Below are 15824 nucleotides of genomic sequence, written 5' to 3'. Positions count from 1 at the left end.
ATTTTAAAAATGCTCTTTAATATATATGTATATATATATATATATATATATATATATATATATATATATATATATATATATATATATATATATATATATATATATATATATATATATATATATATATACACACACATAATATGTACACTATATATGTATATATATATATATATATATATATATATATATATATATATAGTACATATATATTTATATACACACACACACACACACACATATATATATATATATATATATATATATATATATATATATATATATATATATATATATACTGTATATATATGTATATATATGTATGTATGTATGTATGTATATGTGTGTATGTGTGTGCGTTGAACAGATAAGGCCAGATTAGTCATTGAACCTCGCAACGTAAAATGTCAGGACCCTGTCTAGGGAAGATCTTGCTGTGTTACTAAAAGAGCTGAAATAAATAAATTGGTATATGATAGAATTGCGTAAAATTAGAATAATTGCGGAATCTTATGTAGAGTTAAAAGAAGGTCATATCTTTTGCTTCAGAGGACATGAAAGAAACAAAGAAAAGGGAATCAATTTTCTTATTAATGGAAATCGTGCCGTTAACAGAAAAATCCTATAGCATCCGTGATAGAATTGCAAGATTGATTATCAAACTAAATAAAAAGTATAACATGAAGATCATTCAAACGTAAGCACCAACAATATCCAATACAGAGGAAGAAAAAGTAACCATTTGTGAAGATCTGGATATATCTTAAAAACACACAAGACCATTTTCATTTGTTTTGGGTGATTTCTATGTAATGTAGGTAAAAAGAAGAGAGAGGAATTAGCTGTAGGCAAATTTAGATTTGGAATAAGAAACAACATCGGAAACATGTTTATAAAATTTACTAGAAAAACAATTTAATAAGAACAAGGAAAGGAAAACTATCAGAATACACCAAAAATCTTATAACGAAAAGATTGGATATGAGGGTAAAGCTATGAGATTAAAGAGAATTAACATAACCATCCAAAATAATAAACAGCCTAAAACACAAGAAATTCGTAAAATCAACCAGATCAAAGCGGAGAAACATTAAAGAAAGGAAAATGCACTAAGTTAATGAAAAGAAGACTTCGAATAGTGTATTAACAGATATTTGCTTTTGTGGATGAAAATGGATATTTAAAAAAATGAGATCTGGTGATAAAAATTGCAGAAGATTTCTTTACAGTGCTATACAATAGAGTTACAAGATATAACTTTACCAATAGAAATAATAAAACTCCTGAGCTAGATGGACCCTACTGTCATATGCTGCCTTGTCGGCAGCATAATGATAAGACTGCTTTACATAGGTACAGTAGTCGATATTTTGCAATTTAGACTTTTGCAATTTTGAAACTACAGTATCATGATACAGTAGTATTTCCTAACTTACCTTGGGTATCCTTCAGCGAGTTTTCTGCTGATACCGCTTATATATTGAAGGAATAATTTCTTCAATAGTCTGATTTTAAATCAGTCATCCTGACCCCACAGTATTAACTATTTTGGGATAGTTAATTGATACTTCTGTACCCCTAAGGGTAAAAAACCCTTCTACTTGGATTTTCTCACAGAGAAAGCTCCATGTAAGTTAATACTGAGGGGAGGTAGCAGCATTTGCTCGCGGAGGTATACAGGTATGTATCTCCTACTATCCCTTTATAGCTTCTATTCTAAGCTATTCTGTTGTAGATGACATTTACATGTTCATTACTAAGGTAATAATCCATTGTATACTCATTTGGTTTTCCTTTCTTTACAGAAGGAACACCAGATACCTTGTACGGCACTCCGCTGCAGAGCCAAGGGTAAGGATTTTTACGGTCATAATACTTGCAGGTTGCATGCCCCCTGCAATATTATTTCCGGATCCCTACATTATTGGAACCCACAGGGTTGCATTATATGTTGGACATTGATGTCTGAAGGTTTTGATAATCCCAAGTCTACAGAGACTAAGGATATAGCGCAGTATAAGTTACATAACTGGGTGAGAGGCTTCCAAAAGATCTCTCCGGGACCTTTCCTACCTAATGATAGGATGCGTAAGCTATTATTTCCAGAGCTAAGTGAGGAAATAGTAGTGCCTCAGGAGTCAACTACGTTCCCTGATGGCGAGAAAACCTTTGGGATCGAGGGAAAGAAGTGCCCTAAGGTAGAGGAGAAATATGCCATCGATGTCAACATCTTCGTCTTTTACCCCTCTATTGGATAATGTGGTACAATTATGTATCCAACTGAAGAATCAGATAGAGAGCTTTAGTAAACAAAGCAAAAAGCAGGAAGTAAAACACAAGATAGAACCTCGTAAAGCTCCTCTTGTGGCTTCCCATGGGTCAGTTAAACGACCCATGAATCAAGACCTTCCTTCATGCTCCATATCCGATCCCTGGGGGTTTGCGGAGCAGATGTCGATTTCAAATGGCAATCTCTTCATCTCAGAGAAAATAGGTACTGTTCCTTTGGACAAAATCCAATTTTGGCCAAGCTTTTAGGCTTTCCCTAATTGTTGGGTTCGACTGAGGTTCGAACCAAAGACAAGAAGAGGAACGGAACAAAAGGAGGTCATGATTCTTGACCATGATAAGGCACAGACTATCCTTTCAGGTAATCTGAAGAAGGCGGGTTATTCAGAGACGATGGTATTCTCACTGAATAACATACACCCTTCCTTTCTCGCTCCTGCTTCACTCTCCTTCCCCTTTATGGGGAAGGCATTTACTTCCGTTATCAAAGCTGTAGAGGCGGGTGAGTCATGTCCCACACTCGATGAGTGCAAGCCTTTGTCACCAGCTTTTCCCGTACAGGAAAAGGATTGGAAGGAAGTCTATTTGACATTTTCAGTAGGAAAATTAGACAAGGATGTCGGAAGTCGACAATTCAATGTATGTCTCCCTAAATTGTCAGATTTGCTCTTGTTTAATGAACACGAGTCAAAGGAGAGACTGGCGACATCCCTTTCTCTACAAAACTACGTAGAGTTGTGTTCAACCTACGAAAACACCCGAGACATTCTCATGGTCTTAGCCAAAATGCATATGGCTACCTTGGTAAAGGACCTTTACGCCTTTGTGAAGGCTAGGAGAGCATGTAGAGAGTTTGTGTTTGCTGCTGCAACAGCGAAACACGAAACAAGGAAGCTAATATCTTCCAACATCTGAGGTAAAGACCTCCTCCCACAAGAGGTCATTAAGGAAGTAATTAAGAATGCCACCATGGAAAACATAAGTCTTCCCCAAAAATGGGGCATTCCCTCAAAGAGAAAATCTTCTGTGGTTGTGGGTCCCCAACCTAAAAAGAAGATCGAAAATACTGGAAATATCCGGACTGCTCAACAACAGCCCATTATTCTAGTGACCAAGATGCTACAGGCAGATGTCAAAAGTCTAAGCCTACTGACAGTTCGAAGCATAAAGACGCTTCGGCTAGGAGGAACATTCCCTCAGGATCGCAGGACCTTCGATCCTTCGGTCCAGAGCCTATTCAAGATGAGCCTTTGATGGGAAACAGAAATGTCCCCACTATTATCTCCTTACCTTCCCCTACAGTTCAAAACTCTCCTGGAGGAGTATACCTGAGAGCTATAGAGCATACAGGTAGTAAGGAAGCTACGGCTCATCGAGTTCCAGGGAAGGCTATTTTGTGTTCACGAGAAGGACTCAAGTAATCTCTGAGTCATTCTGAATCTGTCGCCACTCAACAAGTTCATAATAAACGGCAAGTTCTGAATGTTAATCCTTCTGAACATTTGGACCTTGTTCCAACTAAGGGTGTTCATAGTCTTGTCAGACCTGAAAGGTGTCCTCTGGAACCTTCCAGTCAACCAACCCCCTTCCTCCTGCCTAGGATTCATGTCACGGAGAGTAACATTCATCCTAGAATAGATACGTATCAGACTCACAGTCTTAAGTATCTTCATAGAGATGACCCGGTTCCTGGGACATCACAGATGCAAGATATGCTTCTAGAAGTCTCGACTTTCTCCAGCTCTAGGGTTTTGATGGCTAAAAAACCATCGAAGCCCTCAGTCACATCAACTCTCTTTTCCCTCGGGAATTTAAAAGGAACTCGTGAGGTCTGTCAAGAGATTCAGCTAATCGACCAGATTCCCAAAATGCCAACAAGAAAAAGTGCTAAACTTTCCCCAGTTCGCAATAGTGACAGACCTAGTGCAAAGAGCACATCGGAAAGATGTATTAAGAGCCTGGAGAAAACACGCATCAAACGCTTGAAGAGATAAAAAAAGACTGAGATCGGTCCCTCTTTAATCGCTTCTTTAACAAAAGTTAAAACACGAAAGTCCCAGGACTCTGCTGGTCCTTTCGTGGGCGGGGAAGCCCCCTCCACACAGTTCAGACTCCCTACGTCACAATCGAACATCTTGTACAGTCTTAGTGAAGTTACCCATCCTTTTCCTAAAGGGATGGCACCTAACAGCAGTTCATTTACATCTTATCCACGATGTGACGGTGGATACTCTATCACGATCCAAGGCGATAGAGTTGGAATGGTCCATGGACGCAGACATATTCCCTCCCAAATGGGATCAAGTCCCGGAACTGCAGTTCGACCTCTTCATCACGAGCGTCTTCAAGAAACTACCTCGCTAAATAGCCACATACAAGGATCCTCTAATGGGGCCGATAGACTAGATGAGGCCGGTCCTAGCTCCGATCCTAGGTATATTTCCGAAGGTTCAGAAATTAACTGCCTTCGGTTTATCACTGAGAACCTAAACCCTTCATTTCATGAATTTCTTGCTCTAGCGGTTAGAAAAAGGTTTGGGATCTCAGAAGGCAATATAGAATTCTTAGAAGAATACAAGGCTAAGTCTACTAGAAGACAATATGAGTCTTCCTGGAAGAAGTGGGTGGAGTTTGTTAAATAAAAAGGGCCGAAAGAAATTTCTAAGAACTTCTGTCTGTCCTTCTTTGTCCACCTTCATAGCCAGGGGTTGGCGGCCAATACGATAAATACGTGCAAATCGGCCTTGACTAGACCTCTCCTATATGCCTTCCAAGTGGATCTGGCAATTGAAATCTTTAACAAGATTCCGAAAGCATATGCTAGACTTAGGCCTGCAGCACCACCAAAGCCCATCTCTTGATCTTTGGACAAGGTCTTACATTATGCCTCATCGGTGAACAATGAAGATTGTTCTCTTAAGGATCTAACCCAAAAGGTTATTTTCCTCTTCGCAATAGCCTCTGGGGCTAGAGTTAGTGAAATAGTGGCTCTATCGAGAGATGAGGGCCACATTCCGTTCACAGATTTAGGAGAACTCAATCTCTTCCCTGATCCATCATTTCTCGCTAAAAACGAGCTACCCACTAAGAGGTGGGGTCCCTGGAGAATCTGCCCTCTGAATGAAGATGTCTCTCTATGTCCTGTAGAGTGTCTAAAGGTCTATCTTCGTAGAACTTCAGAATTCAGGAGAGGACAGCTCTTTAGAGGAGAAACTTCGGGATCAAATTTATCTCTAAATCAACTAAGGGCGAAGCTCACCTACTTTATTCGTAGAGCGGATCCGGACAGTACTCCCGCAGGTCATGATCTGAGAAAGATTGCTTCATCACTGAACTTCTTTCAGTACATGGACTTTGAGCGTCTTCGTTCATACACTGGATGGAAATCATCCAGAGTGTTTTACAAACACTACGCAAAACAAGTGCATGAACTGAAACACTTTGTAGTGGCGGCAGGTAGTGTATCAAAACCTGCCCCCTAATTTTTGTGATACACTATTTTTGGTTTGGGTCCTCACTTGTCCTCGGACATGCTCTGGATAGGAATCATCCAGGCTGTTCTACAAACACTATGCTTTGCTAGTCCATGATCTGAAGCAATATGTGGTGACGTCAGGTAACTTATTTACTCTGCCGTTTATTCTACGATGAACAGATAATTGACTGGGACTGTCAATTAAGGGGAGAGGAAGTCATCCTTTTTAAGTATGTCTTCTTTTATTTAAGTGTTACCATGGTAACACTAGCTCTGTTCTAAAATACCAGGTGTGGAATTATACAGATAGCTCTAGTGCCGGTGTACGAAGTACATAATGCAGTTAATGGTAACCAGCACAGGTTTTATGAAGAGCGGTTATCTTTTACCTTCTCTTCAATCTAAGAGTGGCATTTGTTGACTTCATTCCTTCAAGAAAGAAATACGATTCCTGTACTTGTTTTAGGTATAATCCCATTGTCAGATTACATTCGTTTTGGTAACCATCTCTTGTAGTCATTTATTAGAAATAAATGTCTATTTGAATGTAGTGCGTCCATCTTCGCCAGACAATTGTATCGACACATGCCAGACTTTTTATTTACCTAGAATGCATCCTTCACATATTTGTATGCATCTATGGTTAGACATAAGAGACACTGATGTCTTTTTGGCCAAATATACAACTTGAAATTATTTGTATATTCAGTGGATACTTAAGTTTGGTCATACTATTTATGTTAACCTCGAAATCCCTTTTCAACTGTCTAGATGACTCTTCCCTGTAGGAGGCAGGAAGCACTAACATTGTTTATGTTTAGTGATGATGACATATAACGGTATTGTCACTAGTCTCATATGGTCAGTATGACCATTGAAAAGGTCAATATAAGGTTTAGGCACTGATGGAAAATCCACAGATACATTAATGCTCTGGTATGCTTCCATCAGCACGACATGGCTTGAGCCCAAAAAAGCGAAAAATCTATTTTTGGGTGAGCTAGCCATGTCGTCCTGATGGACCCGCCCATCTCTTCTGTAGAAGAGATCTTCAGTTTCCCTCCCGTAGTACTGTATCTGTAACAGCCTATTCTCAATGCTACAAGGAATGACCACTATTGTAGGGATGGCGCTGTTGTACTATCGATAGTAGTAGGGAACGGGGATTTCCTTTGAAGGGCCCTCCTTTTATTTTTGCCACACCTCCTCGAACATAAAACTCTATCTGGGGTGCAGATTGCTATGAGGTGTGCCATTACGTCCTTACGCGATATCCCTTCTTAAAATTTTAAGGGATATTCGTTCCACGAGTTAGAATTCTGGGTACCTTCGGTAAATTCTCTGGGATATATCACTGTAGTCACATATAACCTAGGAAGCTATTAATGAAGGAACTTCCATCAGGACGACATGGCTATCTCACCCAAAGATAGATTTTTCGCTTCGCTCAAAATCCGTTACACACACACACACACACATATATATATATATATATATATATATATATATATATATATATATATATATATATATATATATATATATATATATATATATATATATATATATATATATATATATATATATATATATATATATATATATATATATCAAAATATATATGGCTTATTTCAATATGAAAAACACGTAAAAATGTGCAAAATTTATCATTAATTGAATGCCAAGTAACAAACTACCAATTAGCTACGATGGTGAAGATGGGTTGATTTCAATTCTAAGTACAAAATACCTGAATTCGACAGGTATAAGTACAGAAGAATTGTCATTGACTTTTATCTTTCTTCGTGGCCGAATGGGTTAGTCACTGTCTATATAAGCTTGCCGACCAGGGTTCGATTCCCGGCCGGAGCCAAGCTCTTGTCTTTGTGAGATTTCGCATGGGGCTCTGATCCCGAGGTCGTTAAGAGAATCCAGACATTAATATATCAAAATATATATGGCTTATTTGAATATGAAAAACACGTAAAAATGTGCAAAATTTATCATATATATATATACGTATATATATATATATATATATATATATATATATATATATATATATATATATATATATATATATATATATATATATATATATATATATATATATTTGTAGAATAATTCATTACTTTAACATGGAAATACATGTTAACAACAACCTATTCGAGAAATTGCTTTTGAATGATAATTCTTATGAAGAAATAGTTACTAAATTTATGCAGATTAAATTCTTTTAATCTTTTCTGAAGTAAAAGATAGAAAAGTAAATTTTTGCAAAAAAATGGTGGGACAATAGAACCCCAGCCCCCATACGCCTACGCCCATGATGTATGTCAGTGAGTGTCACTGTGAGTATGTGTGTCTGTGTATGTGAGTGTGTTTTATTGTTTGTGTGCGCGTAGCCCACTGGTATGTATTGTATGCATATATGTGAGTGATTGTGTCACTATGTGTGTGTGTGTTTAAGAGAGAGAGAGAGAGAGAGAGAGAGAGAGAGAGAGAGAGAGAGAGAGAGAGAGAGAGAGAGAGAGAGAGAGAGCTTGTTTATGAATATGTGTGATAGAGGTAATATAGGTTTCTCAGAATGTTTGTATTATACATATGCGGTACATTACACATATACATAAGCACATAAATGAATAGTTTTTCAAATATTTGGTGTAAATCATAAGTAGATATATAATTCTTTATAAAACCTCATAATTATAATTCAAACTGAATAAAATGAAAAATAATCTGAACGTCTTGTCTTCACTGTAGTCTGGATTATTCTATACAGCATATCTGCTACAATCAGTGCAAGATTTGAAATTATTTATGACAATATTTAAAATTCACTTGCTTGTAAGGATTAACATCAAAACAATGATCGTCTTTTTATATCTGCATCTCATCCATGGTACCTAGACATGAGGCCTAGGCTATATTTGAATTTTGGTTGGAATAATGTAAAACCAGCTGTTTTTACTTTTTGGGGTTTGGGGATTGAGGGGGCAAGGTGACGCTTGGAGGGGGCAAGTTGAGTCTTGTGGGGCAATTGGCCCCCAGCCCTCCAGAAGACGCCCCTGTATGTATAATTTACTTATATGACAAATGCATGTATGCGCCATGTCATTCTGGGAATAACACTCGGTATTTCCAAGGAACATAAGGTAATTACTATCACATTGTGTTGGCTTTAAGAATTCCTTCCCAATTAGCAATACATTGCAAAGGAAAAGGCCAATCCCTTGAACCGCGGGCAGTACATTCTACAGAGCAACGGAAATCCCAGCGCAAACAATGAACATCGAGTTACTATTTACGTTTCCCTGAAAAACTTCATCATCATCTCCTCCTACGCCCATTGACGCAAAGGGCCTCGGTTAGATTTCGCCATTTATCTCTATCTTTGGCTTTTAGTTTAATACTCCTCCATTCATCATCTCCTACTTCGCGTTTCATGGTCCTCAGTCATCTAGGCCTGGGTCTTCCAACTCTTCTAGTCCCTTGTGGAGCCCAACTGAACGTTTGGTGAACCGGCCATTTAACTCCCAATATCCTTCTGAGGGCTTTGTTCTCAAATCTACAAAATCTATCGGATATTGTTTCATTGTCATACCATGACTCATCTCTATAAAGTAAATGCTGATCTCACTAAACTTATGTATCGTCTGATTTCTATATGTAATTTCAGATGATTTGATTTCCAAATTATACTTAACCTAGCCATTGTCTGATTCGCTTTTTTCAATGTTTCACTAAGCTCTAATTCTAAAGACCCTGAAAAATTTAGTTACGAAGTATTATGAGGTCACATACAGCATTTTTTTGCTTCATCACTGTCCTTGTATGGATTATCAATTAAATGTATAGATATTATCAATCTATATAATACGGTTCTTTAAAAAAAAATAGTGTACATGAATGTTTCCTATTGTATGAAGCTCAAGCTGAATGTGAGACGATTCATACATACACATCCAAACATAAACTGTGGGCATTTAATGACAACGTCATGTATTTTCATACATTAGCTGAGGTAGACTGAGCTTAAGACATTAATGTTAGTCCTACGACTGCTAATTGTATTTCTTCATAACATAGATTGTGTGTTAGTTGAAATAAAATGTACCTTCTAGCCTTACCTCCTAAGCATACTGTAAGGAATATGATAGCGATGTTGAAGGATAGCTTGCACAGGGCAACATCCCCCCTTGCTAATTACAATAGCATATGCATGGTTGGGTTGCAGCGAATTTCTGCACTTTACTTCAAAGACTTATAGCTCTGTTGGTCAGGTAAAGGTTCATGTAGTATACGACCCCCTATAGCTAGTTTTCGTTAAGTTAGGTTAGGTTAAGGAAAGTAAGGTTAGGGTACATCCCGAATTATGCTTTCAAGACGTAGGGTGCTCTAGGGCAGGTGGCCAAAGAGCCCTTGGGCAAGGATAGAAACGTGAGAATGCTCTCTCTCTCTCTCTCTCTCTCTCTCTCTCTCTCTCTCTCTCTCTCTCTCTCTCTCTCTCTCTCTCTCTCTCTCTCTCTCTCTATATATATATATATATATATATATATATATATATATATATATATATATATATATAAAAAAGGATAATTTTTCAACTTTGAAATTTACTAATACACAATCAAGAATAGATGTTTTCAGGTAACTAATTGTTCAAATGATCCAACGAGCATCATAAAAGTGAGGATTATCGAGATTTCTGGTTCTCGGACAGAGTAGATATCTCATTCCTTCACAGGAAATATACGCCAGCGATCTTTATATTAGCGTAAAAATTCTATACAGATATGATTTACATGACGTATGGTCTGCATCCTAGATTTTCTCTCGAGTATTCAGAATCCCCTCGAGGACCACCGGTCTTCGCCATCGACTAAATTTTATGCTTTTGGTTTCACCAATGACACAACGAAACTAGTTTGTGTGAGATTTTTATTTAGTCGTCATAGTCAAGACTTTCTCCTCTGTTAGTGAAATAGAGATTTCTTTACAACCAATATAAATAACAGTTATTACACTGTTTATCCTAAGATGCTATGCCCATATTTCATTCAAGAAAATGAAAGATCTTTTTCTCACAGGTGGCTTCGATTTAATAGCTTCTAAAATAACCAAACGAGAGTAAACTTAAACAAAGTTTGAGGTCAGCCGTTGATTTTGTTTAACCAGCTGTGTGTCTGAAGGTAGAACAAGGTCGATTATTTTGTTGTTTTGCCTATGTCCTTTTCGGTGAGACAATGGATGTAGTTTTGGTAAGTATTCAGCCGATTCGAGACAATAGCAGATGGATATGGTTGTGCCCTTGACTTCGAGGCAAGAACCATAGGAAGTAAAAGTCTGCTGGCATAGTTGCAGTTTCACAAGCCAAACAGCTCTGCAAATATTTCTCGTATAGGCCTATATTCCACAGACTTTAATCATTCTTGGGGGCTTCAATAAGCAGGATGTTAACATAAAAGTGAATACAGACGAAATTTTATTACCAAGAATAATTCAGGCCACAAAGGAATATCAATAGAATGCTTCAAGATCCCTTGTTTTCAAGATATTGACAACCAATACTGCTATGTCCTTGACCTTATAAAAATCAGGAAATTCCCAATTTATTGGTGGTGCCCCATATATATTGATCGTATATATGCAGCCTACTTACATATTCAAGTTGGTCATGCGAGAAACTACACACACTAATTCGTATGCATGTCCATATATATATATATATATATATATATATATATATATATATATATATATATATATATACATATATATATACATATATATATACATATATATATATATATATATATATATATATATATATACATGTATATATACATGTTTATATATATATATATATATATATATATATATATATATATATATATATATATATATACACATATATATATATATATATACATGACATGAGGTTTGGCCTAGAAAACAAGCTAATTGCATATGCAGATGATGCTACACTCTTTACATCAGAGCCATCCCCTGAATGTACAGAGGTTATGGCACTACCCAAGAATAGGGAACAATGGTTTAATTTTGGAATATATATATATATATATATATATATATATATATATATATATATATACATATATATATATATATATATATATATATATATATATATATATATATATATATATATATATGTCTGTGTGTGTATGTATGGTATGCGTGTGTATGTGTATACACGCACACAAAGATATATATATATATATATATATATATATATATATATATATATATATATATATATATATATATATATATATATATATATATGTATATATATATATATATATATATATATACATATATATATATATATATATATATATATAGCCTATATATGTATATATATATATTTATTTATATATATACATATATATATATATATATATATATATATATATATATATACTTTGTATATATATATATATATATATATATATATATATATGTATATATATATATATATATATATATATATATATATATATATATATATATATATATATATGCTGAGTAAACCATACAATACGAAACATAGGCTGGTTTGAATTCATCATTCATCATACGACCTACTGTAAGTTTCATCTCGAATTTTCCCTCTGAGTTTGTTTATTCTGATAGATATGAACCAGAGACGTTGGTTGTTAAAAGATGTGCAACGGACTTATTTGATTTTATTCGAGACCTGATATACTTATTCATTATATGTTAATGTAACCTTCTTAAAAATTCCCCGAGAGACTTTAACAATAGTAATATCCTCATTAATGTTGTTATCTTCATCATTATCACTTCCGATACAGCTTGTTATTCTTTAGCGTATAAGGGTGATTCGGATGCTTGCAAAGAGCTTAATTACATCAGTAGACTGTCATAAATTGTTGTGTTTAATGAAACAGTCGTCACCAAAACTCATACGTCAGAAGCCTACATTTATATCGAATGATGAAGAACATAGCGACCACAGCCTTGCTTGCAAGTCTAATGATAGTACGTCTTGATTCTCTTTGTCTACGTATTCTTTTTATATTCAATTATTCAAGGAATCTTTCTTGTTTTAATTCTATTTCACGAATGTCATCTGCCTTTCATATGAGGGATTCATTTGCTTATCACTAGGGTGCTATGGTATGAAAGTACAGTGGGTTACCTTTCGGGGTTCCAGAATAAAATGCGTACGCTAATAATGATGACGATAATGAGATAATTGTAATAAAATTTGTGATTTTAGTTCATTTAACTATTTATTTTCATCTAGAAATACAACCACTAATTTTTCTTTCATCAATAATCGGATAAGTATGATCATTCCGCATTTTACCGATAAAAAACATAATTTCTTCCTAATTAATCACAAAGTTAGCTTGAATACTGCCTATCCAATCTCTGTCTTTTTCAAAGTTCCGAGAAAATTATCTCACAAACGCGATGCCGTGGTGCATGATCCCGCAGGATTTGGCAACTGTGCGTATGTAAGTCTGTTGCGTCACGGCTTTTGAACAGATCCGATATAAAGCTGGGGAACTTTCAGGTTTGGATGTCAGTGTGTCTAGAGCTGATACTCACACTAGAAGAAGAAAGATAGTCTGTCGTGCTTAGCTAATCTTCGTTCCTTCTTGCAAAAGTAAGTATCAATATTGTTCTATTGTTTTCTTTTTTGGGGGGTGGGGGAAGTTAATGGAGAAAAATATCATTTGGTCAATGACCAATGAAACTGGGTTCGCCACCTGTCACACGTTACAAGAGCCGGTTATTGTTAGCTAAAGTAAGTACCAATCTTACTAGATTGTTACTACACAGTTTAATGAAGTGAATTCTAATGAACGAATATATATATATATATATATATATATATATATATATATATATATATATATATATATATATATATATATATATATATATATATATGCCGTTACAAGGCAAAGGCCTCAGACATGTCCATCCATTCCCGTTTGTTTATGGTCTTTCTATGCCAGTCTATAGCCACGATTTTTCTCAGCTGGTCAAACCAACGTCTTTTCTTCCTTCTCCTGCATCATTTACAGTCTCTAGGTACCCATTCTGTTTGTTCATCTATTATCTATCATTCTCATTATGTGTACTGCCCAGGCCCATATCTCACTCTTACTTGTTAGAATATCCTATACTTAAGTGTGCTCTCGTATCCATGTTGCTCCTTTTCTGTCTCTTAGTGTTATTCGTAATGTTATTCTTTCATATCTCTCCGAGTTGTAACCAGTTTATGTTCTAAGGCTTTAATAAAGCCCTAAGTTTCTGATGCATAAGTTAAAACTGGTAGGACTATCTGATTAAATACTTTATTTCTAGAGAAAAGGGCATTTTACTCTTCATAATCTCATTTTGTTTATCGAAAGCTCTCCCTCCTATGATTATTCTTCTTTTAATTTCGGTCCCATGGCCTGGGGAAACATTTATTGTCTGTCTAAAACACGTATATTCATTAATAATCTCTTTATGTTCATTCATATATATATATATATATATATATATATATATATATATATATATATATATATAATATACATGTATATATATGTATATATATATATATATATATATATATATATATATATATATATATATATATATATATATATATGTGTGTGTGTGTGTGTGTATATATATACACACACACACACACACATATATATATATATATATATATATATATATATATATATATATATATATATATATATATATATATATATATATATATATATATATATATGGGGGTACACTCAGGCATGCCGTTCTATCTTTTTTCTCTTCCTCTTATTTTATAGTTTATATGGGAAAGATCTAAATTAATGTTGTTTATGTTCTTGAAATATTTTATTTTGTTTGTTTATTCTGCGAACGTAGTCTATTTATTTCCTCGTTTCCTTTTCTCATCTTACTTTTCCAACTAGGGTTATAGCCTAGCTTGTAATATATACACTTATATATGGTACACATACATATATATATTCAGTAAAGCCACAGGGGAAAATGAATCCTAACTAGTTACGTCTTCAGGATTGACATTGTATTTAAATTTTTCTTTGTGGTTTCATTGCATCTGAGCATTATATGTTCTTGTGATTTTTTTTTTCGAATACGCACACAAATATATATATATATATATATATATATATATATATATATATATATATATATATATATATATATATATATATATATATATATTTATATATATATATATATATATGTATATATATAGATATATGTATACATACATATATATATATATATATATATATATATATATATATATATATATATATATATATATATATATATATATAATATATATATATATATATATATATATATATATATATAGTGAATCAAGGGATGAATTGAAAATTTCTTTTTTTAATAATTGTATCAATCGTTTTCTGTTTTATGTTGTGAAATCTTGAATGTCACAAACACTGAATTTATGAGACAAGAAACTAAGATTTCTCCTTAAAATTTTAATTGTAACAATATTTTTTTGTTTTGTGTTATGAAATCTTGAATGTCACAAACACTGAATTTATGGGACAAGAAACTAAGATTTTTCCATAAAATTTCAATTCTATTAAGAGAAACTTTTTACATTATTATCATTTCCAATAATCATATAACTTGGAGCATCATTTCAATTCCATCATCATTGCGGTTTCTTCGGAGATGAGTGAGATAAATGAGTTCCCTTATCGACATGAATTATAACAGTATTCGTCCTTTATTCCGTAAGAATGTTTTTTTATTTTCATTTTAAGTTTATAATTTCTCTTGATCATTTAAGGTGGAAGTATATTGCGTGCTTAGTCCTTCCTGTTTTCTTGATAATTTTCCCTCTTATTTGACATGTTTTTAGTGACTAAAGTGACTAAAGTCTCATATGACGGACTATTCAGCACTTTTAGACTCCCTATCCTTCCTCGTACCTCCCAACACTTCTGCTTTTACCCTCCACCCTCTTCACATGACCGAACCACTTCAAAATACT

The 15824-nt window shown here is 34.4% G+C and overlaps 1 protein-coding gene across 1 annotated transcript in view; it reads left to right on the top strand.

Annotated features, from left to right (window-relative positions):
* Positions 1–13320: 13320 nt before the first annotated feature.
* The window catches only part of LOC137625991 (uncharacterized), a 13965-nt gene continuing 11461 nt past the window's right edge, over positions 13321–15824 (top strand). The window contains exon 1 of the mRNA XM_068357074.1: positions 13321–13424. The gene's annotated coding sequence lies outside the window, so the exon portion shown is untranslated. The remainder of the gene's footprint in view (positions 13425–15824) is intronic.

Source organism: Palaemon carinicauda, chromosome 33, assembly GCF_036898095.1.
Source record: "Palaemon carinicauda isolate YSFRI2023 chromosome 33, ASM3689809v2, whole genome shotgun sequence".
Lineage (NCBI taxonomy): Eukaryota > Metazoa > Arthropoda > Malacostraca > Decapoda > Palaemonidae > Palaemon > Palaemon carinicauda.
Note: the sequence above shows the minus strand (reverse complement) of the source record. Positions and strands in the feature narration are given on the sequence as shown.